The following is a 25,018-nucleotide window of genomic DNA, read 5'->3' as shown; positions in this document are numbered from 1 at the left end:
ATTACAGGCGTGAGCCACTGCGCCCGGCCTTGAAGTGGTATCTTATTGTGGCTTGGATTTGAGTTTTTCCAGTGACTAATGATGCTGAACATTTTTTCATGTGCTTATTGGCCTTTCGTATAGGTTCTCTGGAGAAATGTTATTTAAGTTCTTTGTGCATTGTTGGGTTGCTTGTCTTTTTGTTGTTGAGTTTTAGGAATTGTTTTTATATTCTAAATATTAAACTCTTACCACATAAATAGTTTACAAATTTTTTTCTCATTCTGTAGATTGTCTTTTCACCCTCGTGATAGTGGCCTTGATGCACAAAATTTTAAATTTTAATGAAGTCCAATTTGTAGTTTTCTTTTGTAGCTTGTGCTTTTGGTATCATATTTAAGATGCTGTTGCCAAATCTAAGTTCATGTAGATTTTTCCCTATGTTTTCTTCTAAGAGTTTTAGTGTTTAGGTCTTTAATTTAGGTCTTTAATCCATCTTGAGTTAATTTTTGTTTATGGTACAAAGTAAGTGTCCAGTTTCAATATTTTGTGTATGGATATCCAGTTTTCGTAGCACCCTTTGTTGAAGAGCCTGTTGGTTCTTTCCCCATTGAGTGGTCTTGACAACCTTGTTGAAAGTCAGTTGACCATTTTATCAGTCAGTTTGGGCTGCCGTAACACAGTATCATAGTCTGGGTGGCTTAAACAACACATTTATTTCTTACGTTTCAGGAGGCTGGGAAGTCCAAGATCAAAGTGCCCACGAGGTAGGTTTTATTTTCAGGCCTTTTCTCTTGGCTTTTAGGTAGCCACTACCTTGCTTTGTGCTCATGTGATTTCTTAGTGTTTGTGAGGTGAGAGAGAGTGTAAGCTTTCTGGTGTTTCTTCTTAGAAGGGCATTAATCACATCATGAGAGCTCCACTCTCACTACCTCATCTAGCTAATTACCTTTTAAAGTCCCCCTCTCCAAGTATTATTACATGGGGAGTTAAGGCTTCAACTTATGAATCTGGGGAGGAGGGATACAAACATTCAGACCATAACAACGACAAATGTGAGAGTTTATTTCTAGACTTTCAGTTCTGTTCTATTTGTCTATGTGCCTGTTCTTGTGTACTACACTGTTTTGATTACTGTAGCTTTGTAGTAGGTTTGAAATTAGGAAGTAGGAGTCATCAAATTTTTTTTTTCAAGATTGTTTTGGCTATTTGGGATGTGCTGAAATTGCACGTGAAATTTAGGATGGCTTTTTCCTATTTCTGAAAAAAGAGTTATTAGGATTTTGACAGGGATCAAATTGAATTTGTAAATCGGGGTAGTTACTGTCATATTAACAATGTTAAGTCCTCCTGTCTGTGAACATGGGATGTCTTTCCATTTATTTTGATCTTCTTTTATTTCTTTCAGCAATGTTTTGTACAAGTCTTTTAATGTACAAGTCTTCTGCTTCTTTGGTTAAATTCATTCTCAAGTATCTGTCAATATAATCCACCATATTAGGAGAATGAAGAAAAAAAAAGAACTCACTATAGTCCTTTGTATCTGTGGGTTCCACATCTGCAGATTCAACCAGCTGCAGATCAAAGATATTTGGGGGGGAAAAAACAAAAGATAATACAAATTTATTCCTGAATCAAGGACCAGAGGAAAAAAAAATACAAAATTTAAAAATATAGTATAACAACTGTTTACATAGTATTTGCATTGTATTAGGTGTTATAAGTAATCTAGAGATGATTTAAATTGTATAGGAGGATATGTGTAGGTTATATGCAAATACTATATATAAGGGACTTGAGCGTTCAAGGATGTTGATATCTTTGGGGGGTCTAGGGTCCAGTCCCCCACAGATACTGAGGAATAACTACATCATCTCAGTTGATGCAGAGAAAGCATTAAAGAAAAGCCAACATCCTTTCCTTTGTAAAAGCATTTTAATAAATTAGGAAAAGAGGGGAATTTCCTCAACATGATAAAGGCTACCCATGAAACATCATTGCTTACATCATATTCAGTGATGAAAGCTGAGAGATTTTATCCTTAGATCAGGAACAAGATGAGGATGCCTTCTTTCACCATGTCTATTCAGTGTAGTATTAGAAGTTCTAGGCTGGGTGCCGTGGCTCAAGCCTGTAGTCCCAGCACTTTGGGAGGCCGAGACGGGCGGATCACGAGGTCAGGAAATCGAGACCATCCTGGCTAACACGGTGAAACCCCGTCTCTACTAAAAAAATACAAAAAACTAGCCAGGCTTGGTGGCGGGTGCCTGTAGTCCCAGCTACTCGGGAGGCTGAGGCAGGAGAATGGCATAAACCTGGGAGGTGGAGCTTGCAGTAAGCTGAGATCCAGCCACTGCGCTCCAGCCTGGGCGGCAGAGCGAGACTCCATCTCAAAAAAAAAAAAGTTCTAGCCAGAAGGTAAGCAAGAAAAAGGAAATAAAAAGCATTCAAATTGGAAAGGAAGAAGTAAAACTGTCTCTATTTAAAGATAACATGATCTTGTATGTAGAATACCCTAAAACTACACCAAAAACAAAACAAAACAAAACTTTGCAAGTTAGTAAGAAATTCAGTAAAGTTGCAGGATACAGCATCAACACACAAAAATCAGTTGTATTTATATACACTCTAAATGAACAATCCCAAAAGGAAATTAAGAAAACAATTTCAATTACATTAGTATCAAGAAGAAAAAAATACTGAAACACCCGTATCCTTTTGACTTAACTCCAATAGTCCTTGAAAGATTCCTCCCTGTCTGCCAAGAAAACAGAACCAGGCTCATCTATACATATACTACCTCAGACTTGGAATTAACCTGTTTTGCAAGAAGCCTCAGTACCTTTCGGTGGAAAATGGTATCTGGAGATCACAGCCTGAACTCAGACAAGCTTTTTGAAGTTAGAATCTTTCTGAGATGGTATAAGTTGCTTATTTCCCATTCACTCCTGGGCCTGCCTGCCTCTGTCTGCCTTTTTTTTTTTTTTTTTTTTTTTTTTTAAGAGTCTGTTGCCCAGGCTGGAAGGCAGTGGCATGATCACAGCTCACGGAAGCCTTGACCTCCTGGGCTCAAGCAATCCTCCCACCTCACCCACCTGAGCAGCTAGGACCACAGACAATACCCCCATGCCTGGCTATCTAATTTTTTTTTTTTTTTTTTTTTTTTTTGGAGAGAGAGCGTCTCCATATGTTGTCCAGGCTGGTCTTGAACTCCTGGGCTCAAGCAGTCCTCCACCTCTGCCTCCCAAAGATTATAGGTGTGAACTACCCTGCCTGGCCCTAGCTTATCTTTCTGTTTTGGCACTGAAATTCTTCTCTTTAAGAACACTGAAATAATCTAATAATCACCAAATCTAATGGATGCTTTTCAGATATTATTTTATTTGACTTTTCTTAGATCTTTATTTGACCTTTCTTATTTCTGTTGCCCTTCCTTCCTCGACTTTTTCCTTGTTTTATGAGATGGCATTCTCATGGTTCTCTTGAATTGCTCTTTTTGCATGCTCAGTAAGTGTTATTCCCTCAGCTTCTATTTTTTTGGGCAATCTCTTCTACAGTAGTGGTTTTACTTAATTTTTTTTTTTCACTTAATGTTTTTTAAGAGATGAAGTCTTGCTATATTGCCCAGGCTGGCCTTGAACGCCTGGCCTCAAGTGATCCTCCTGCGTTGGCCTCCCAAAGTGCTGGGATTACAGGCATCAGCCACTGGCTTATAGTAGTAGTTTTAGGATCTACCCATTAAGTACATTATGTGATTTCCATTTTACTTCCTTGCTTCTGTTTTTGTCTTTAAAACTAAAAATCTTGTGTTTTTGCTGTCACACAAATACTGCAAATTCAGTGTCTACAACTGAACTCTTACTTCCTTCTTCCCTGCCAATTACTTGCTCACACACCTAGTGCCCTCCCCTTCTCATCTGGTTATTTTTCCTATTTATTTATTTTATTTTTATTTTATTTTATTTTTTTGGGGATGGAGTCTCGCTCTGTCACCCAGGCTGGAGTGCAGTGGCGCGATCTCGGCTCACTGCAACCTCCATCTCCTGGGTTCAAGCGATTCTCCTGCCTCAACCTCCCATGTAGCTGGGATTACAGGCATGCACCACCATCCCTGGCTAATTTTTGTATTTTTAGTAGAGATGGGGTTTCACCATGTTGGTCAGGCTGGTCTCGAACTCCTGACCTCGTGGTCTGCCTGCCTTGGCCTCCCAAAATGCTGGGATTACAGATGTGAGCCACCACTCCCGGCCTATTTTTATTTTTATTTTAGAGACAGTCTTGCTGTGTTGCCCAGGATGGAATGCAGTGGCAAGATCATAGCTTTCTGCAGCCCCAGTCTGTTATTCTTCAGATATAATCTCTGTTAGTTATTGGCTTCTAGTCACCCAAGTTAGAAACCTGTGAGGCATCTTTTGTTCTTCCCTTTCCCTTACTATTTAGTTTTAATTGCTAAATCTTGTTGATACTACATCAGGTATGATTTTGAAAACCTTTTTGATTTTCTTTTTTCTTTTTTTTTTTTTGAGACGGAGTCTTGCTCTGTAGCCCAGGCTGGAGTGCAGTGGCGTGATCTCGGCTCACTGCAAGCTCCGCCTCCCGGGTTCACGCCATTCTCCTGCCCCAGCCTCTTGAATAGCTGGGACTACAGGCGCCCGCCACCTCGCCTGGCTCATTTTTTATATTTTTAGTAGAGACGGGGTTTTACCGTGTTAGCCAGGATGGTCTCGATCTCCTGACCTCATGATCCGCCCGCCTTGGCCTCCCAAAGTGCTGGGATTACAGGTGTGAGCCACGGCGCTCGGCCACCTTTTTGATTTTCTACTGCCACCACCTTAGTTCTGGTACTCATTTTGCATGTTTTGTCTTTTGACTTTCCTTGCTTTTACAACTCTTCTTTTCACACTCCCTTCTTTACTGTTTCCTCTGCCCCATTCATTTTTATACACTGGAGACAGGTTTTTCTTCTAAAATGAAAATATGTTTATCTCTGAGGTAACAAGTTGGCTCCCGTATTATTCCAGTTCTCTAAGGTGGTTACTGGTCAGAGTTTCTTCCTGTGGCAAAAGGCAGCTTGCCTTAAAACTCTGACTCATCAGAAATTTACTTTTTCTTTGTGGGAGAGTTTCTTTCTGATTATCTTTGCTATTATCACACTAGCTTTGGTAGAGGCCCTGCTCGTGCCCCCAGCCTCTGTGTGGACAGAATCTTTGCCTAATTCCACCCAGCACAGCTGAGACCAGGCTGTGATTATTTTAAAACAAAACTTTATTAAAAGCTTAGTATAGTAGGGAATTGCAGAACAAATATGTATGTGTTTATGTATGTTTTATGTGTGGCTGATCTAGGAGAAATAGGCAGCATCTACTTGCTGAGCTTTCAGTCGTCTCATGGTGAGCAGAGGGCATCTTTTCTTTGAAGCTTGGAAGCAGGTTGAAATCTGGGAGAAATAACTTACTTTTTTTCCCCTTTCTTCCAAGGACCTTCATGACCTATAATTTGTGTCCTGGCTGACTAAAATTGGGAATGTCAGTTCACTTTAGGAGATACAGTCTCCTTCCTGCACAGATTTATTGTTACTCTGTCTCCTGTAGAACAAATAGTCCATTAGTATAGGAGAGATTCATTCATTGAACAAATATTTAGGGCATGTGTCAGACATGGTTCCAAGTGCTGGACAAAGAATAATAAGGAAGTTAAGATTTGTGCTAATGGTGGGGGTAAGATAGAAAATAAAAAAGAAATAGAGAAAATAATTTTAGGTAATGAAGAAAACAGGACAGCATAAGATAATATGATAGTGATTGAGGTAGGAAGAATAGATAATCCTCTGAGCATGTTGGTTTTTGTGTATGATCTAAAGAGTATGATCTCTTAAAAAGATTCTTTTGGCTCCTGTGTATGAGGTGAACTTCAGGGAGCAAGATGGAAAACAGAGGGTCAGTTTGGAAGCTATTGGTATAATTCAGGTATGAAAGTAATCATTGGAGTAGGGTGTAGATGATGAGAATTGGTTGGGATATATTTTGGAGGTACAGTCAATAGGACTTGTTGATAAATGTAGTGAAATAAGACCTCTGACCCCTAGGTAGCAGGGTCAGTGCTAGATAGTTGGTGGCACCATTAATTGAGATAGGAAAACTGGGGAAGGAATATGCAGTGGTTGGGATGAAAGAGGAAGCTATTATTTCCTTACTTTAGATCACTCTATTGATTTAAAAATTGGTGATTATTTAACACCTACAGTGTAGTCTAAATCAGGGGTTCTCAACGTTGGCACTATTGGCATTATGGACCAGGTAATTCTTTGTTGTGGGGTATTGTCTTGTGCATTGTGGGATATTCAGCTGCATACTTAACCCACTATCAACTAAGATGTCGGTAGCACTGCCCCACTAGTTGTGGTAACTAAAAAGATCTCCAGACATTACCAGTATCTTCTGGGGAACAAAATTGCCCCTGGTTGAATATCACTGGTCTAGATACTTTTACCATATATCCTAAAGACCTTTTTAGATTGTTGTATTCTATATATAATAGCTGCTTTTCATACCATTCACTTATATAAATTATGATAATATATCATAGTGATTGACTTGCCAGTTTTCTTTCTTTTTTTTTGTTGAGATGGAGTCTCGCTCGGTTGCCCAGGCTGGAGTGCAGTGGCGTGATCTCAACTAACTGCAACCCCTGGTTCCCAGGCTCAAGTGATTCTCCCACCTCAGCCTCTGGAGTAGCTGAGATTACAGATGCGCACTACCATGCCCAGCTAATTTTTGTATTTTTAGTAGAGTCGGGGTTTCTCCATGTTGGCCAGGCTGGCCTTGAATTCCTGACCTCAAGTGATCCACCTGCCTTGGCCTGCCAAAGTGCTGGGATTACAGATGTAAGCAATCTCGCCTGGACTGACTTTCCAGTTTTCTTGTCTTTTTAAAAATCATATTTTATTCACCCATAACTACTGATTATACTTATGCTTAGCATATTTCTTTCTAGGATATTTCTTTGCAGGTGTATGTTTTTACATGGTTGATATCACATGTACAGACATGTACAGTTCTGTTTCCTGATTTTATTTATTTAGTTAGTTTTTATTTTTTTAGAGATAGGATCCGACTCTGTCACCCAGGCTGGGGTGCAGTGGTGCAATCATAGCTCACTGCAGCCTTGAACTCCTGAGCTCAAGGGATCCTCCTGCCTCTCCAATAGGTAGGACTATAGGTGCATGCCACCATGCCTGGCTTATTTTTCATTTTTTATTTTTTGTAGAGATTGGGGTCTTGCTGTGTTGCCTAGGCTGGTCTTGAACTCCTGACCTCAAACAATCTTCCTGCCTCGGCCTTCCAAAGTGTGTTGGGACTATAGGAACGAGCCACCATGCCTGACTGGATGAAAATATTCTAGAATTGATTGTGGTAATGGTTGTACAACTCTGAATATACTAAACACAATTGAATTGTGCAATTTAGATTGATGAGTTATGTGGCATTTGAATTATATCTCAATAAAGCTGTTATTTTTAAAAAAGAAGCTAAACCAAATAGCATTATATGTAGTTTCTGTCTGTAGCTCTAGTTCTGTATAAATTAAATTAACTGGTTCAGGCATGTGATAAATATTTTTGAAATAAGGTTTATTGCAGTATAATTTATATAGAGTAAAATTCATCCTTTTATTATACGGTTCTGTAAGGTTTGATAAATGCATATTGTGGTGTAACTAGCACTATAATCAAGATGCAGTACATTTTCATCACCCCTCAGATTCTTTTATGCCCCTTTATAGCCAGCGTTTCCCCATCCTCTGCCTCTAGCAGCCACTCAATCTGTTTTCTATTCTATAGTTTTCCCTTTTCAGAAGATCATGTTAATCATACTTTACAGTGTGTTGCCTTTGAGTTTGGCTTTTTTCACTTAGCATCATGTGTTTGAGATTTATCCATGTTGCATGTGTCTTACTAATAGTTCATTGTGTGGATGTACTGAATTTGATTATTCAATCAGTTGAAAGATATTTATGTTGTTTCTAGTTTTTGGTGATTATGAATAAAATCACTATAAACATTTGCCTATAGGTTTTTAAAAAATATACTTTTTTTTTTTTTTTTGAGTCAAGGTCTCTCTCTGTGGCCCAGGCTGGAGTGTAGTGGTCTAGTACAATCTCAGCTCACTGTATCCTGGGCTCAGGTGATCATCCTCTGCATCCTGGGCTCCTGTGATCATCCCGTCGCAGTGTCGGAGTAGCTGGGACTACAGACACGCACTACCACGCCTCTCGAATTTTTCTATTTTTAGTAGAGATGGAGTTTCTTCCTGTTGCCCAGGCTGGTCTCGAACTCCTGAGCTCAAGCGATCCACCTGCCTCTGCCTCTGCCTCCCGAAGTGCTGGGATTGCAGCCACCGCACCTGGCCAAAAATATACTGTATTTTTAACAAGAACACACTACCTTTAACAATTTGCTGTTAGAAAGAAAATTTAAAGCAAGATATTTCATTCCCAGAAAGACTTAATGAAAGGAAGATGCTTATTATGTTGGGCCTAATTTCTTCTCATATATAGTTTTTCAAATTTAATTCTTTCCACAATGAATTTGAGGCAGATTACAAAAAGATATATATGAGTAAAAGAAATAAGGGTTGTGACAAAGGAAAATACAGATAATTCTAATGTGATTGATCAGAGAATATGATTAGTTAAGTATGTTCTATTATTAAATGGAGAGAATATTACTGCATCTGCCAAGAAACAACATTTTCTAGTCCTGATTCTAAAGGTAATTTCAGATGTGATTCTTCACTGAGTAATGTCTTCAGTAATGTTTTCTTTTTAACAGAAAAATTCAGCCTGAATTTCTTGTCTATAGGTTTTTATGTAAACATGTTTTCATTTTTCTTGGGTAAAAAGGAGTAGGATTACTGGATCATATAAATACTGTATGTCTTCTTATATTGTGTTTTGAGAGTTCTTTATATATTTTGAATACACATCCTTTATTAATGTTTTGAAAATAATTTTCTCCCAGTTTATGGCTTGTCTTCACTTTCTTTTTTTGCAGAAATAGGGTGCCGGGTCTTGCTTTGTTGCTTAGGCTGGTCTCATATTTCTGGCCTAAAGTGACCCTCCCACATCAGCTTCATTTTCTTAAGTGTTTTTCAAAGAGCAGAAAATTTTTATTTTGATGAAGTCTACTTTATCAATTTTTTTAATGGATTATGCTTTTTGTGTCATATCGAACTTCTGTGCCTTTTAGCATTTTATTTTTTCTGTCTGCAGATGTGTTCCTACCTGTTCTTCCTTCAAGAACCAGCTTTTTCTTTTTTTTCCCCTTTGTCTCCAGACATAGCTATAGTTATTATCAATAATAGTAGTGGTAGTGATTGTTACATTTTTCTTTTTTTTTTTTTTTTAAGACAGAGTTTCACTCTTGTCAGCCAGGCTGGAGTGCAATGGTGCGACCTCAGCTCACTGCAACCTATGCCTCCTGAGTTCAAGCGATTCTCCTGCCTCAGCCTCCCAAGTAGCTGGGATTATACCTGCCACTGCGCCTGTCTAGTTTTTGTGTTTTTAGTAGATACAAGGTTTCACCATGAGTTGGTCAGGCTGGTCTTGAACTCCTGACCTCAGGTGATCCAACCCACCTTGGCCTCCCAAAGTGCTGGGATTACAGGTGTGAGCTACCATGCCAGGCCGTGATTGTTACTATTTAGCAGGCCCTTTTTGCACCACATTCTTGCTTTGATACCATAGTATTTTTATTTAAGTCTTACAAGTAAAAGCAATTCTAAAGTTAGTTGGGAACTGAAGCCCAAGATAGAGATTGAGGCGAGTGAATATGCACACAGACATTCAGACACACAAATTTAATTTTGTAGAAATCAGCAGACAGATAGCATCAGAAGACCTAAGAGAAAGCTTATCTTGGTTTAGTCTTTTGCTTTTGTTTTAGTTTTAGACACAGGGTCTTGGTATGTTGCCCAGGCTGGAATACAGTAGCTATTCACAGGCGTGACCCCACTACTGATCAGCATGGGAGTTTTGAACTGCTCCGTTTCTGACCTGAGCCAGTTCACTCCTCCTTAGGTAACTTGGTGGTCTCCTGCACTTGGGAGGTTACCATATTGAAGTCTTACATTGTACAGACACCAAATTGGCATAGCTAGCACACTATAGCCCAGAACTCCTGGGCTCGAGTGATCCTCCTGCCTCAGCCTCCCGAGTAACTGGAGCTATGGGCATATACCACATAGTGCAGCGGTTTAGTTGTTTTTTTTGAGACAGAGTCTTGCTCTGTTGCCCAGCCTGGAGTGCAACAGCATGGTCTCAGGCGGCTGCAACCTCCACCTCCTGGATTCAAGCAGTTCTCCTGCCTCACCCTCCCGAATAGCTGGGATTACATGCATCTGCCACCATGCCCAGCTAAGTTTTTTGTATTTTTAGTAGAGACGAGGTTTCATCATGTTAGCTAGGCTGACCTCAGGTGATCCGCTCGCCTCAGCCTCCCAAAGTGCTTAGATTATAGGCGTGAGCCACCGTGCCCTGCAGTTTAGTTGTTTTAATTAACAATGTGCTTTAGAACTCCCAGGGGAGTTCCCCCACTTCCCCACCCGCCTTCCCGCCTTTACAATATGAAAATGCCCAGGCCTTGTCTATTCTAGACCTTCTGAAATAGAACATGAGGGAGAAAGTGAAGTATTGTAGAGTAGGTACTGCTACCATAATAGAATCATGTCTGTGATACCATTAACTGTTTTTGTTTTTCTTTTTTTGTTGTTGTTGTTTTTGAGACAGGTTCTTGCTCTGTCACCCAAGCTGGAGTATGGTGGCGTGATCATGACTTTCTACAGCCTCTAACCCCCAGGCTCAAGCAACCCTCCCACCTCAGCCTCCTGAGTAGCTGGGACTACAGGTGCACGCCACCATGCTTGGCTAATTTTTTTTTCTCTATTTTTTGTAGAGACAGAGTCTTTCTGTGTTACTTAGGCTGGTCTCAAAGTCCTGGGCTCAAATGATCCTCCTGCCTCAGCCTCCCAAAGTGCTAGGACTACAGGTGTGAACCACCATACCATGCCATTAACGTGGTTTTTGTTTTTGTTTTTGAGATGGAGTCTCGCTGTGTCACCCAGGCTGGAGTGCAGTGGCAGGATCTTGGCTCACTGCAACCTCGGCCTCCCAGGTTCAAGAGATTCTACTGCCTCCGCCTCCTGAGTAGCTGAGATTACAGGCAACGTGCCACCACAGCTGGCTAATATTTGTATTTTTAATAGAGATAAGGGGTTTTGCCATGTTGATCAGGCTGGTGTTGAACTCCTGACCTCAGGTGATTCATCTGCCTCGGCCTCCCAAAGTGCTAAGATGACAGGCATGAGCTGCTGCACCCGGCTGTTTTTTTTTTTTTAATGGATTAAATGGAAATACAGATAGTATCTAATTCTGTTTCAGTAAGTTTCGATAGGCTAACGCACATGAAATACCTATAGCATATCCAAGGTGGTAATTTCTCGAAGCAAAGGAGAAAGAGTAGAAGTCAAGGGTAGTGTCATGGGAGCCCTGGAGGTCAATGCTAGGAAGTGGGAATAAACATACTTTTTTTAGCCTTCCATTCTGTGAAACACTTGAATTATTTAAGAATCAGGCCAGGTGCGGTGGCTCACACCTGTAATCCCAGCACTTTGGGAGGCCGAGGCAGGCGGATCACAGTCAGGAGATTGAGACCATCCTGGCTAATACAGTGAAACCCCGTCTCTACTAAAAATACAAAAAATTAGCCGGGCATGGTGGCACACGCCTGCAGTCCCAGCTACTTGGGAGGCTGAGGCAGGAGAATTGCTTGAACCCAGGAGGCAGAGGTTGCAGTGAGCCAAGATTGTACCACTGCACTCCAGCCTGGGTGACAGAGTGAGACTGTCTCAAAAAAAAAAAAAGAATAAAAATGTTTGTTCCAATTATTCTTTCGTTCAGTCTTTTCTCTTGAAATTGACTGTGGCATATCTTAATAACTTCCTTGCTTCTTTATATGATCTTTATATGATCTTTTCATAGAATATGTGAAAACTCTGGGACTTGGGAAAAAATAGAGTGGTACATCATGTTCCTGGATGGAAAAACTCAGTATTATAAAAATATGTGTTCCATAAAATTAATTAAAATTAATATTATTACATTAAGTATCCCAGTGGGGGTTTAAAAAATTATTCTATTTGATGATATATAGGGCAGAATAATATGTGAAAGGCAAGACAATTTCGAATTAGAAGAATTATGAAGGCAGAGGACAGTAGGGGAATATAGAACCTTGTTCTATGGTAGGGTCTTAAATATGATACTGGTATGGGAATGCTGAAATTGTTACAGATAAACAGATTCATGTCTATATAACAGTAGAGTATATAGATCATTCATATTTGGATGGTCTACTGGCCATTTTGGGGAAAAAGTTAGATCTTTTTCTTATTCCAAATGCCAATACATATCCTATTTGGGTTTAATACATAAATATAAGAAAATGAAACTATTAAAGTACTGAAAGAAAATGTAGGTGAATATCTTGGGATGAGGAATGCCTTTCCAAGCATAAACAAAAAAATTAATTCAAAAGAAGGAGATTTGATTACATTGAAAAAATGGTCACATTTTGAAAAAGTAAATGACTTTCAAATATCAGAGAACTGACTTTTCAGAACAAGATATTGAACAGATAAAAACAATAGATAACCACTTCAGGAGTCATTTTAGATTCCACTGTGCTCCACATCCCTAATTTCTATTCCGGTCACCATTCTTGCTTTCATTCAACAAGTGTTTGAGTGCCTATTATGCATGAGGAACCATTGTAGGTACGGAGGATACAGTAATGAATAAAATGGAGAAAATCTCTGCTCTATGGAGTTTACATTCCAGGGATGGGGTGGGAATAACTGCTAAACAAATAATTAATGTAGAACATTTTAAATAAAACATTTCTGTAGAGGAAGATAAAGCAGACAATGGAGATACAGTGTACTTTGGTGGAGGGGGTATTGCAATTCTGAACAGTGGCAATTAAGCAAAGATCTGAAAGAAATGAGAAGTCATATGGGTATCTGATAGGAGGAACATTCCAGGTAGAAGGAACAGCATGGGCAAAGATTATGAGGCAGGAGAGTGTTGTATATGTTTTGTGAGCATCAAAGAGGCAGCACAAAGGCAGTAGCTGAACATGAGTGAGCAAGGTGGTGAATAACAGGAGATGAGATCAGGGGAATAGCAGGATATAGATAATGTAGGGCCTTTTAAGGTCAGATAATTTGTTGCAGGGGCTGTTCTGTACATTGTAGGACATTTAAGCATCCCTAGTTTCTATCCACTAGATTTCAATAGCACCCCCAAGTTCTGACAACCAAAACTGCCTCCAGACATTGCCAGATTTTCTAGATTTGGGGAGCAAAATTGCCCTGGTTGAGAACCACAGGTCTGCTAAATGGGTGCTTATTCCTTTGAGAAGACTTGGAGGAAGATTTATGGTATATATTTGCTGTAATGGTGCAGAGTCCTTCCTCAAGGGGACCCAGTCTGTCCTTAGTCAAGAGTCTCTGGCTGGGCCTGTGAATTGACTAGGTTTGGAAACTGGGCAAATGCCCCTGACTTGCATTGTGATAACTCAAGTTGGGTTTTGGCCACCAGATTTAGACATTTTTCTGTTATATAGATTAAACTGCCCATCTATTTCATTCCTAGGAACATCGTGATCCATTAGCCACTGCCAAAGATCCCTGCTGGCCAAAACATTCTGATTACCGGTATGTCCCTGCTGTCCTTATCTTTGGGGTTAAATACTGCCATTTGGCCTCTGCTACTTTGGTATCCCATTATCCTTGGTGAAATCAAGGAGCCCATCTCAGTGGTGGCATTTTCTGCAGTTATCCCTGACCTACAAAGGAGAACAGCCACAGGACTTTTCAAAGATAGGAGTGTTCGCCTTATTGACAGAATGACCCCCGGGCCTTCTCAGGGAATGTAGTTGGGTGGTAGGTGTGCAGGTTGCAGAGGATGAATCCACTTCAGGATTCCCTCTTCCAGATAGTGCCAGGGAAATCTGTCTCAGTCTTATTAAATGTAGGCTATTGTTGACTCTAAGTTTCAGTCAACAACCAAGGAAGCCACTAGAGACACCTCCAGCTACACAAGCTAACATATTCAATTCAGAATCTGTAGTACATGCACCTCATATCAGTAAATTCTAACCACCTTAGTGTAATATCCTAAGACCCTGTTTTCACATGTCCCCCAGATTTCTGCTTTTGTATATTAGCAAAATCTTGGAATTTTTTGCCTTTAAAGCTGTTTCCTGTAAAGCTGTTTCCATTTTGTGTACCTGTCCCCCTACAATGTGCTGAGATTTGACCCTAGTTATGGCTCTAGTGATAATTGGGTTAGCTGTGGTTGGTTTTGAGGAGAATGAACGTCCTCCTGTAGGGCATCTACTGCACATAAGGATATCACATAATTTTCCAGCAAAAGAAGACTATTCTTTTTAGATACAGAGGGCAGGTGAAAGTCTGAAATTGTCAGTTTCATTCTGATCCAACCAGATACTCCCATTTGAAATTTCAAGGTCCCATTATTTCCCAATAATTGCTCTTTTTCTTTCTCTTTCTTTTTTTTTTGAGATGGGAGTTTCACTCTTATTGCCCAGGCTGGAGTGCAGTGACGCCATCTTGGCTTACTGCAGTCTCCACCTCCCAGGTTTAGGCGATTCTCCTGCCTCAGCCTCCTGAGTAGCTGGGATTACAGGCCTGCGCCACCACACCCTGCTAACGTTTGCATTTTTAGCAGAGATGGAGTTTCGCCATGTTGGTCAGTCTGGTCTTGAACTCCTGACAGGTGATCCCCCTGCCCTGGCCTCCCAAAGTGCTGGGATTACAGGCGTGAGCCATCATGCCTGGCCTGCTCTTACTTTTTCTTTTCTTTTCTTTTTTTTTTGAGATGGAGTCTCACTCTGTCTGCTTTTACTTTTGCACAATAAACTTGGCAAGACTGAATTCAACTAATTTTGTCATTCAGCAGTTTGCACAATTAAATTTTGCATTTGATTTTCAGCAATATCAACCTGTGGTTATATAAGAATTAAGATTATTAATACAAAAATGAGCCAGGCATGGTGGCTTACACCTGAGGGTGAGATGGGAGGATGGTTTGAGCCTGGGAGGCAGAGGTTGCTGTGAGCCGAGGTTGCAGTGAGCTGAGATCACGCCACTGCACTCCAGCCTGGGTGCTTGTCACAAAAAATATATGTATATTTAAGGTTGTCATGAAAGGTCTCTCTTTTCTCTGACTGTGACTTGAGCTGACTTAATGGACTTGAACTTGTTATTTTCATCAGAAATGCACAAGAGCACTTAGAGAATTCATCTCATATAACAGACTTTGTAGTCATCATTACTGCTTTACTAGTTAAGTTCAATAGCCGTTTGGGTTCCCAAGGTACTTGCTTTAGTTGGCATTTCATCATCACCAACCACAGGCGATAGCCTGATTAACTGTGATGCCCCTGCATATGTGGGATTATTACCAAACTAGTTCCTGCTTGAGCCTTATACTCAAGCCCGAGGACACAACGAAAACCAATTCTGAGGCCGGGCGTGGTGGCTCAAGCCTGTAATCCCAGCACTTTGGGAGGCCGAGGCGGGCGGATCACAAGGTCAGGAGATCGAGACCACAGTGAAACCCCGTCTCTACTAAAAATACAAAAAATTAGCCGGGCGCGGTGGCGGGCGCCTGTAGTCCTAGCTACTCAGGAGGCTGAGGCAGGAGAATGGCGTGAACCCAGGAGGCGGAGCTTGCAGTGAGCCGAGATCGCGCCACTGCACTCCAGCCTGGGCAACAGCGTGAGACTCCGTCTCAAAAAAAAAAAAAAAAAAAAAGCAATTCTGAATCCCATCTTTGTATGCCTGTCTCCTATGACCAGTGCCACTACCAATCCTGTATCAGAGGACAGAAACCACACAGTAATTTGAATATGGAAAGTTTAACATAAAGAATTATTTACTGTTAATGGGGAATTAACTCTAACGCATAAAGAGAACGCTAAAGATGCAGAATAACAGTAGAGGAAGTGGCCACTACCTCTAGGTCTGAGGCAGAGTAACAAGGGTGGAATAAATCTGAATGATGGCCAGCCCACCAGCTTCAAGGCTGAGATTCGGATCTAGTTGGAGAAGGTGTGGTCCACTGGATGCTGGAAACATTTGAGGTGCGGCAGGCTTTTGCTGGCAATTACAAAATGCCCCTCTGGGGTGCCAATAAAAGTCAGTAGGATGGTGAGTCCCTCATCTCTACGAAAAATAAAAAAATTAGCTGGACATACTGGTGCTCACCTATGGTCCCAGCTACTTGGGAGGCTGAGGTGGAAGGATTGCTTGAGTGCAGGAGAACAAGGCTGCAGTGCACTTATTGTGTTTGTAGCACAACACTCCAGCCTGGGCAACAGAGGATACCGTGTCTCAAAAAAAGTCACTAGGAAGCCGCTTGCTGAATCTGGTTAAGAAGCCGGCTGGGACACTGGCAAAATTCTCTGGGAATTCTGTCTCCCATAGGGGTGCTGCTGAAACTTGCAGGGTAGCTGCTCTCTGGAGTGTTGACAAAACTTGTCAGGAAACTAGTCATGCATGTGTTCCTGTGTCACTGAGACTTGTTGGGGAGTTGGTCCCTGGGAGGGCCATTTGGAGTCCTGCACAACACCTCCACTGGAGCAAGCCAGCTAGAGAACAGTGTAACAGGAAGAGAAGCCCCTTCCTTCTGGAGTATTCCTCCAGTGCCATCTACTGACAAAGGTTAACGTTGTGCCAGCTGTCAAAGGAGGAAGTTTTACAGAGTCCATCCCCATTACGTAAAGCAGGGCAGAGAAGAGTGGGTTTGGAGTTGAGAGGCAATCCATTTATGACTGGTGAGAACCCACATAGTTACATTACCATACTCTTCATTCCTTAGGGTAGACGCTTGTTTTCATATGCTGAAGGACTTTCCTTTAATACCTCTTTTGTAGTACTGGTCTGGTAGTGATGAATTCTCTTGTTTCTGAACAACTGTTTATTTTGCCTTCAGTTTTGAAAGTTTTTTGTTTGTTTGTTTGTTTGTTTTTTAAAAAAAACAGAGTCTTGCTATGTTGCCGAGGCTGAACTCAAATTCTTGAGCTCAGGTGATCCTCCCGCCCCAGCCTCTTGAGTAGCTGGGATTACAGGTATGATGCACCACCACGCCTGGTGTAGTTTTGAAAGGTATTTTTGCAGGATTTTGAGTTCTAGGTTGACATTTTCCTTTACTTTCAGTACTTTAAAGATGTTGCTCCTATACCTTCTGGATTGCTTTGTTACCAATGGAAGGTGTCCAGGTTCTTGGCGTCTTGAACAAAGAATTGAACAAAATGCACAAATAAAGTGGGAAAAGAATGAAGCAAAAACAGATTTATTGAAAATGAGAGTACACTTCACAGTGTGGGAGCCAGTTGGAGCATAGGGGCTCAAGGGTGCCATTACACAATTTTCCCGGATTTAAATACTCTTTAGAGGTTTCCCATTGGTTACGTGGCGTACACACTATGTGAATGAGGTAGTGGCCACCAATGAGAGGCTAAAGTTAAGTTACAAATGTTACACCTTATGCAAGCCTCTGGTTGTGGAAAGCAACCAGTCAGAGGCTAAATTGAAGTTACAAAGTTACACTTCTGGCCGGGCGCGGTGGCTCAAGCCTGTAATCCCAGCACTTTGGGAGGCCGAGACGGGTGGATCACGAGGTCAGGAGATCGAGACCATCCTGGCGAACACCGTGAAACCCTGTCTCTACTAAAAAAATACAAAAAACTAGCCGGGCGAGGTGGCGGGCGCCTGTAGTCCCAGCTACACAGGAGGCTGAGGCAGGAGAATGGCGTAATCCTGGGAGGCGGAGCTTGCAGTGAGCTGAGATCCGGCCACTGCACTCCAGCCCGGGCTACAGAGCGAGACTCCGCCTCAAAAAAAACAAAAAACAAAAAAAAAACAAAGTTACACTTCTATGCAAACAAAGACTTTGCCGGGAATCAGTCTGATTAGTTGCCTGATAGGTTGCAGAAAGGAACCAACCAAAGACTAAAGTGAAGTTACATAGTTACACTCTTATGCAAACGTCTGATTGGTTGCAGAAAGCAATCAACAGAGATTTTTTTTTTTTTTTTTTGAGACGGAGTCTTGCTGTGCTCTGTCGCCCAGGCTGGAGTGCAGTGACATGATCTCGGCTCACTGCAAGCTCCGCCCACTATGTTCATGCCATTCTCCTGCCTCAGCCTCCCAAGTAGGTGGGACTACAGGCGCCCGCCACCACACCCACCTAATTTTTTTATATTTTTAGTAGAGACGGGTTTTCACAGTGTTTGCCAGGATGGTCTCCATCTCCTGACCTCGTGATCCGCCCACCTCGGTCTCCCAAAGTGCTGGGATTACTGGCGTGAGCCACTGTGCCCGGCAACAGAGATTCTTTCAATTTTCCATCTGCCACATAGAAAAAGAGTGGGGTTTGCAAAGGGAGTAGCCTCCAGTTGTTTTGTTACTTAGGTGTGGAAATTTGGGGTTTTCCTTTTGATTTAGCTCTGGTAAGTCAGTGTGAATTGGCCTTAGGTTCCCTGCCTCCAGATTCTATTTTCCTGCCTCAGCATTGGCTCTGAGTCTACTGTTACTATTTTTGTTGCTTTGGATGTAATACCATTTTCCCCTTAGCTGCATTTAAGAATTCTCTATCACTTCTTATCAGGAATTTGATTATGCCTTTATGCCTTGGTATGGTTTATTTCAAACTTTTGCACAGGGTTCATTGAGCATTCTGATTCTGTGAATATACAGCTTTCATAAAATTGGGAAGTTTTGGCCATTATATTTTCAAAATCTTTTTGTCTTCTCGCTAGCATATTTATTGACTCCAGTTATATGCACATTATATCACTTGATGTTGTTCCATAGCTCACTAATTTTCTTTAGCCTTTTTTCTCTTTTTATTTTGGACTGTTTCTTTTGCTGTATGTTCTAATTCACCAATCTTCTGCAGTGTATAATTTTCTCTTATTTCCATTCTGTGTAATTTTCATCTTAGACATTGGGTTTTTCATCTCTAAGTTCAGTTTGGGTCCTTTTTATATATATCTGTGTGTCTCCTTAGTATGTTCATTCTTTCACCTCTACCTTCTTCAATATTTGGAATATATTTATAGTTCTTTTGATAGTCTACTAGTTTTATCATTTGTATCATTTCTGGATCTGTTTTTTCTGTTGATTAACCTTTTTCATTATAAATTTGCTATTCTTGCTTTTTTGCATGCTTGGTAGCTTTTGATTGAATGCTAGACATTGTAACCTCTACCTAGTTGGGTGCAGGGCTTAAAAAATTCCCTTAACTGTTCTTAAACTTTGTTCTGGGATACAGTAAAGTTACTAGAAACAGATATTTTTGGTACCCTTTATCCCTGCCTTAAAAAAAAAATTAAGATAAACAGATCTTTTTGAGGCTTACTTTTAATCTTTGTTAGGTGGTGGCACCAGAATAGCTTCTTGGCGAAAGCTAATTTTATCCTACTGCTGACTTAGTACCCTATTGAATATTTGATGCCCCATGTGATACCCCATGTGTTAGAAGGTCTTTTCCTTCTGGGCTGAGTGCGGTGGCTCACACCTGTAATCCCAGCACTTTAGGAGGCCGAGGTGAACAGATCACTTAAGGTCAGGTGTTCAAGACCAGCCTGGCCAACATGGTGAAACCTCGTCTCTACTCAAAGTACAAAATTAGCCGGGCGTGGTAGTGGGCGCCTGTAGTCCCAGCTACTCAGGAGACTGAGGCAGGAGGATCAGTTGAACCTGGGAGGTGGAGGCTGCAGTGAGCCAAGATCATGCTGCTGCACTCTAGCCTGGGTGACAGAGTGAGAGGCTGTTTCAAAAAACAAACAAACAAAAAAGTGTTTTCCTTCTGGCTGATGGGACGTGAACTATTTCAGGCCCTGTATAAACTCTAGGAATTGTTCTGCCCGCTTTGTTCAGGTGACTGTTTCACTGGCCTCCATGGTTTCTTCTCTTACTTGTACTTAGCTGAAGACTAGAGGAGAGTCCTCTGCAGATCTCTGGACTTCTCAGTGTATCTCTCTCCTTCTTAGTATTCTGCTATGTGAATTCTGACCTATGTGAATTCTGACCTCTTTGATGTCTGCTAACTCTGAACCCTATTTCCTCAACTTTGGGAGATTGCCAGGCTCCATTTAGGTTTACTCTGTATGCTTTGTGGCCTGGAAACTCTCCAGACTGTAAACTGGGGCAATGATAGGACTCACCTCATTTGTTTCTCTCCTCTCAGAGCTTACTGTTCTATTCTGCCTGTTAAATGCCTGAAAAACTTACTTCATATATTTTGTCTGACCTTTTAGTTGTTTAAGGCAGGAAGGTAAATCCAGTTTCTGTTACTTCTTAATAGCCAAAAAGTTGAAGTCCTGTTCCGTTCGTTTTTGCTGTCTGAGCTCAGTCTCTAGAACAAGGGTCAGCAAGCTGTAGCTCACAGGCCAAATTCTAGTTCGTAGCCTATTTTTGTATTATCCACAAGCTAAAAATGGCTCTTGCTTTTTTTTTTTTTTTTTTTTTAATTTTTTTTGAGACAGGGCCTTTCTGTGTTACTCAAGCTGGGGTTCAGTGACACCATCACAGCTCACTGCAGCCTTGACCCCTGGGCTCAATAGATCCTCCTGCCTCAGCCTCTAGAGAAGCTGTGACTACAGGCCTGTGCCAGCAGACTGGCTAATTTGACTTTTCTTTTCTTTTTTTTTTTGAGGTGGAGTCTAGCTCTATTGCCCAGGCTGGAGTGCAGTGGTGCAATCTCAGCTCACTGCAAGTTCCGCCTCCCGGGTTCATGCCATTCTTCTGCCTCAGCCTCCCAAGTAGCTGGGACTACAGGTGCCCGCCACCACGCCTGGCTAATTTTTTTTTTTTTTTTTTTTTGAGACGGAGTCTCGCTGTGTCTCCCAGGCTGGAGTGCAGTGGCGTGATCTCGGCTCACTGCAAGCTCCGCCTCCTGGGTTCACGCCATTCTCCCGCCTCAGCCTCCCAAGTAGCTGAGACTACAGGTGCCCGCCACCACGCCCGGCTAGTTTTTTTGTATTTTTAGTAGAGACGGACGGGGTTTCACCATGTTAGCCAGGATAGTCTCGATCTCCTGACCTCGTGATCCACCCGCCTCGGCCTCCCAAAGTGCTGGGATTACAGGCTTGAGCCACCGCGCCCGGCCACGCCTGGCTAATTTTTTGTATTTTTAGTAGAAACGGGGGTTCACCGTGTTAGCCAGGATGGTCTCAATCTCCTGACCTCGTGATCCACCCACCTCGGCCTCCCAAAGTGCTGGGATTACAGGTGTGAGCCACAACGCCCGGCCTAATTTGACTATTTTTTGTAGAGATGGGGTCTTTCTATGTTGCTAAGTTAGTCTCAAACTCCTGGGCTTAAGTGATCCTCCAGCCTTCACCTCCTAAAGTGCTGGGATTACAGGTGTAAGCTACTGCACCCAGTCTGACTTTTGCATTTTAAAGAGCTGTTTTTAAAAAAGAGAGCCTGGTGTAGTGACTCATGCCTGTAATCTCAGCTATCTCAGCTACTCTGGAGGCTGGAGGTGGGAGGATTGCTTGAGGCCTGGAGTTTGAGACCAGCCTGAGCAATATAGGATAACACTGTCTCCAAAAAAAAAAAAAAAAAAAAAAAAGCCAGGACATAGTGACCACACCTATCTATATTCCTGGCTCCACCAGAGGTTGAGGTGGGAGGATCACTTGAGTCTAGGAGTTCGAGTCCAGCCTGGGAAACCTGGCAAAAAAAAAAAACCCTTGTCTTTGCAAAAAATCCAAAAATTAGGTGTAGTGGTGGTTGCCTGTAGTGCCAGCTACTCTGGAGGCTGAGGTGGGAGGATCAGTTGAACTTGGGAGGTTGAGGCTGCAGTGAGCTGTCATGGTGCCACTACACTCCCGCCTGGTGACAGAGGGATACCTTGTTTCAAAAAAAAAAAAAAAGAAAAAAAATTGCTTGTAGTATTTCTTTATTTTCCTTGTAATGTCTGTAGGTTTGTAGTGGTGTTCCCTCTTTCATTCCTGGTATTGGCAATTTGTAGGTGTTTTTTTTTTTTTTTTTTTTGAGATGGAGTCACCCAGGCTGGAGTACAGTGGCACAACCTCAGCTCACTGCAACCTCCGCCTTCTTGGTTCAAGCAATTTTCCTGCCTCACCCTCCCAAGTAGCTGGGACTATAGGCACACACCATCACACTGAGCAAATGTTTGTATTTTTAGTAGAGACAGGGCTTTGCCACGTTGGCCAGGCTGGTCTCAAACTCCTGACCTCAAGTGATACATGCCTGAGCCATGGCGCCCAGCCTATATTGATCTTTTGATAGAACTCATTTTTGGTTTCACTTATTTTTATGCTGTTCTTAATTTTCTATTTAATTTGTTTTTGCTTTTATCATTATTTGACTGATTTTTGCTTTTATCTTTATTATTTCCTTCTTTCCACTTATTTTGGGTTTACTTTGCTTTCTTTTCCTAGCTTCTTGATTTGGCATCCTTCTTTAAGTTATATCGATAGCTTATGGTTTAAAGCTAGAGACATTTCTAAGCCCTGTTTTAAGTGCATCCCCAAACTCTTAGTAAGTTGTGTTTTTATTATCATTCAGTTCAAAATATTTACTGAGTTTTCTCTGATTTATTTTTCTGCTTACATTACCATACAGTTTCTTTTTTTTTTCTTTTGTTTCCTTTTTTTTTTTGAAACGGAGTCTTGCACTGTCGCCTGGGCTGGAGTGCAATGGCGTGATCTTGGCTCACTGCAACCTCTGCCTCCCGGGTTCATGTGATTCTCCTGCTTCAGCTACCTGAGTAGCTGGGATTACAGGTGCACACCACCACACCGGGCTAATTTTTTGTATTTTTAGTAGAGATGGGATTTCGTTATGTTGACCAGGCTGGTCTCGAACTCCTGACCTAGTGATCTGCCTGCCTCGGTCTTCTTAAGTGCTGGGATTACAGGCATGAGCCACCGTGCCCGGCCATACAGTTTCTTTAGAAGTGTGCTTAATTTCTAATTTTTGATACTGTAATTATCTTGTTTTTTAGTGATTTCAAATTTAATACCACTGAGGTCAGAGAATATGTTTTCTGTTATTTCAGTTATTTGATTTTTGTTTCCTTTTTTTTTTTCTTTGAGACGGGTTCTGGCTCTGTTGTCCAGGCAGGGGTGCAATGACTCGATCGTAGCTTACTGCAACCTCTGCCTCCTGTGCTTAAACCATCCTCCCACCTCAGCCTCCTAAGAGTAGCTCTGACTATAACATGTGCCACCATGCCTGGCTAATTTTTTTTTTTTTTTTTTTTTTTTTAAGATACAGGGTTTCGCAGTGTTGCCCAGGCTGGTCTCCAGCTTCTGGCCTCAAGCAATCTTCTCACCTTGGCCTTCCAAAGTGATAGGATTACAGGTGTGAACAACCACTCCCAGCCTCAATTATTTGATTTTTATCGATGCTTCTTTTTTATGGTCCAGCATATAGTGTATCTTGGTGCCCCCAAAAGTAAACTTTATTTATTGTATTATTATTTTTTGAGACAGAGGCTTGCTCTGTCAGCAGACTGGAGTGCTGTGACGCAATCTCGGCTCACTGCAACTTTCGATTCCCTGGTTCAAGCGATTCTCCTGCCTCAGCCTCCCGAGTAGCTGGTATTACAGGAATGCGCTACTACGACCGGCTAGTTTTTGTATTTTTAGTAGAGATGGGGTTTCACCATATTGGTCAGGATGGTCTCGATCTCCTGACCTCGTGATCCGCCCGCCTTGGCCTCCCAAAGTGCTGGGATTACAGGTGTGAGCAGATGCGCACTGCCCACAAGTAAACTTTAAAAAGTGCACACCACAGTTATTAGGTGTAGTGTTTCTATAAATATCACTTGGGTCAAGTTTCTTGGTAGGACTGTTAAAATCGTCTGTGTCTTACTTGGGTTTTTGTCTTGTTCTAACAACTGACAGAACTATAAATCTGCAGTCACAGTTGGAGATTTTACTTATCCCTTTAGTTCTGTTTTTTGCTTCATATATTTTGAAGTTGTATTGTTGCTTCACATGTAGAGTTATGTCTTGTTGATGATCATATTTAGTGACTATTCTTTTTTCTTTCTTTCTTTCTTTTTTTTTTTTTTAATATTTTTCCTCAAGTGATCTCTCAGCCTCCCAAAGTGTTGGGATTACAGACTTGGGCCACCATGCTTGGCTGAATGACTCTATTCTTGTCATGTTTTCTATTTTTTTTTTTTTGGAGACAGTGTCTTGCTCTGTCACCCAGGCTGGAGTGGGTGGCGTAATCATAACTTACTGCAGCCTTGAACTCCTGGGCTCAAGCAGTCCTCCCATCTCAGCCTCCCAAGTAGCTGGAACTACAGGTACACACCACTGTGCCTGGCTGAGTTTTCTTATTTTTTGTAGAGATGGGGTCTTTCTTGCTTTGTTGCCCAGGCTGGTCTCTAACTCCTGGCCTCAAGTGATCGTCCTTCCTTTGCCTCCCAAAGTGTTGGGATTACAGGTGTGAGCCACTGTGCTGGGTGTATACTTTCTCTTTAGGCCTACTATATCTGAGATTAATGTGGTTATATGTAATATCAGGGTTTTTTTATGCTTAGTGTTTGGATTGATATGTGTTACCCTCCCCACCCTCTGACTTTCAGTCTGTGTCTCTATGTTGGTTTTGCCTTTTTCTCTAGTCCAACAGTTTGTAATTGTTGTGTTTATTCCTTTTAGACTTAATGTAGTAATTACATAGTTGGATTTAAGTCTTTTGTCTTCTTATTTGTGTCTTATTGATGCCATTTGTTCTTTATTCTTGCGTTATTGTAGGTAGATTGCATTTTTTTTTTTTTTTTTACTGTTCTGAGTATTTAGATGTATTCCGTTGTATTTAGAGGTTATTGTAAAGATTACAGCATGCATCTTTTAAGTTATTATCTTTAAAAATTACATCATTTATAGAACCTGTAGAATAGT

The 25,018-nt window shown here is 41.5% G+C and overlaps 1 protein-coding gene across 7 annotated transcripts in view; it reads left to right on the top strand.

Annotated features, from left to right (window-relative positions):
- The window catches only part of LOC105494697 (zinc finger MYM-type containing 4), a 160,181-nt gene that overhangs the window by 16,359 nt on the left and 118,804 nt on the right, over nt 1-25,018 (top strand). For 2 of the 7 annotated variants that reach the window (XM_024796883.2, XM_011763386.3), the window contains exon 2: nt 13,690-13,751. The exons of 4 other annotated variants lie outside the window; for them this stretch is intronic. The gene's annotated coding sequence lies outside the window, so the exon portion shown is untranslated. Of the gene's footprint in view, nt 1-7,245; nt 7,392-13,689; nt 13,752-25,018 lie in introns of all 7 variants that reach the window. One more of the 7 variants, XM_071096170.1, reaches the window with a different exon arrangement.

This window comes from Macaca nemestrina, chromosome 1, assembly GCF_043159975.1.
Source record: "Macaca nemestrina isolate mMacNem1 chromosome 1, mMacNem.hap1, whole genome shotgun sequence".
NCBI lineage: Eukaryota > Metazoa > Chordata > Mammalia > Primates > Cercopithecidae > Macaca > Macaca nemestrina.
The sequence above is the reverse complement of the archived record's forward strand: the minus strand, read 5'-3'. Positions and strand labels throughout refer to the sequence as shown.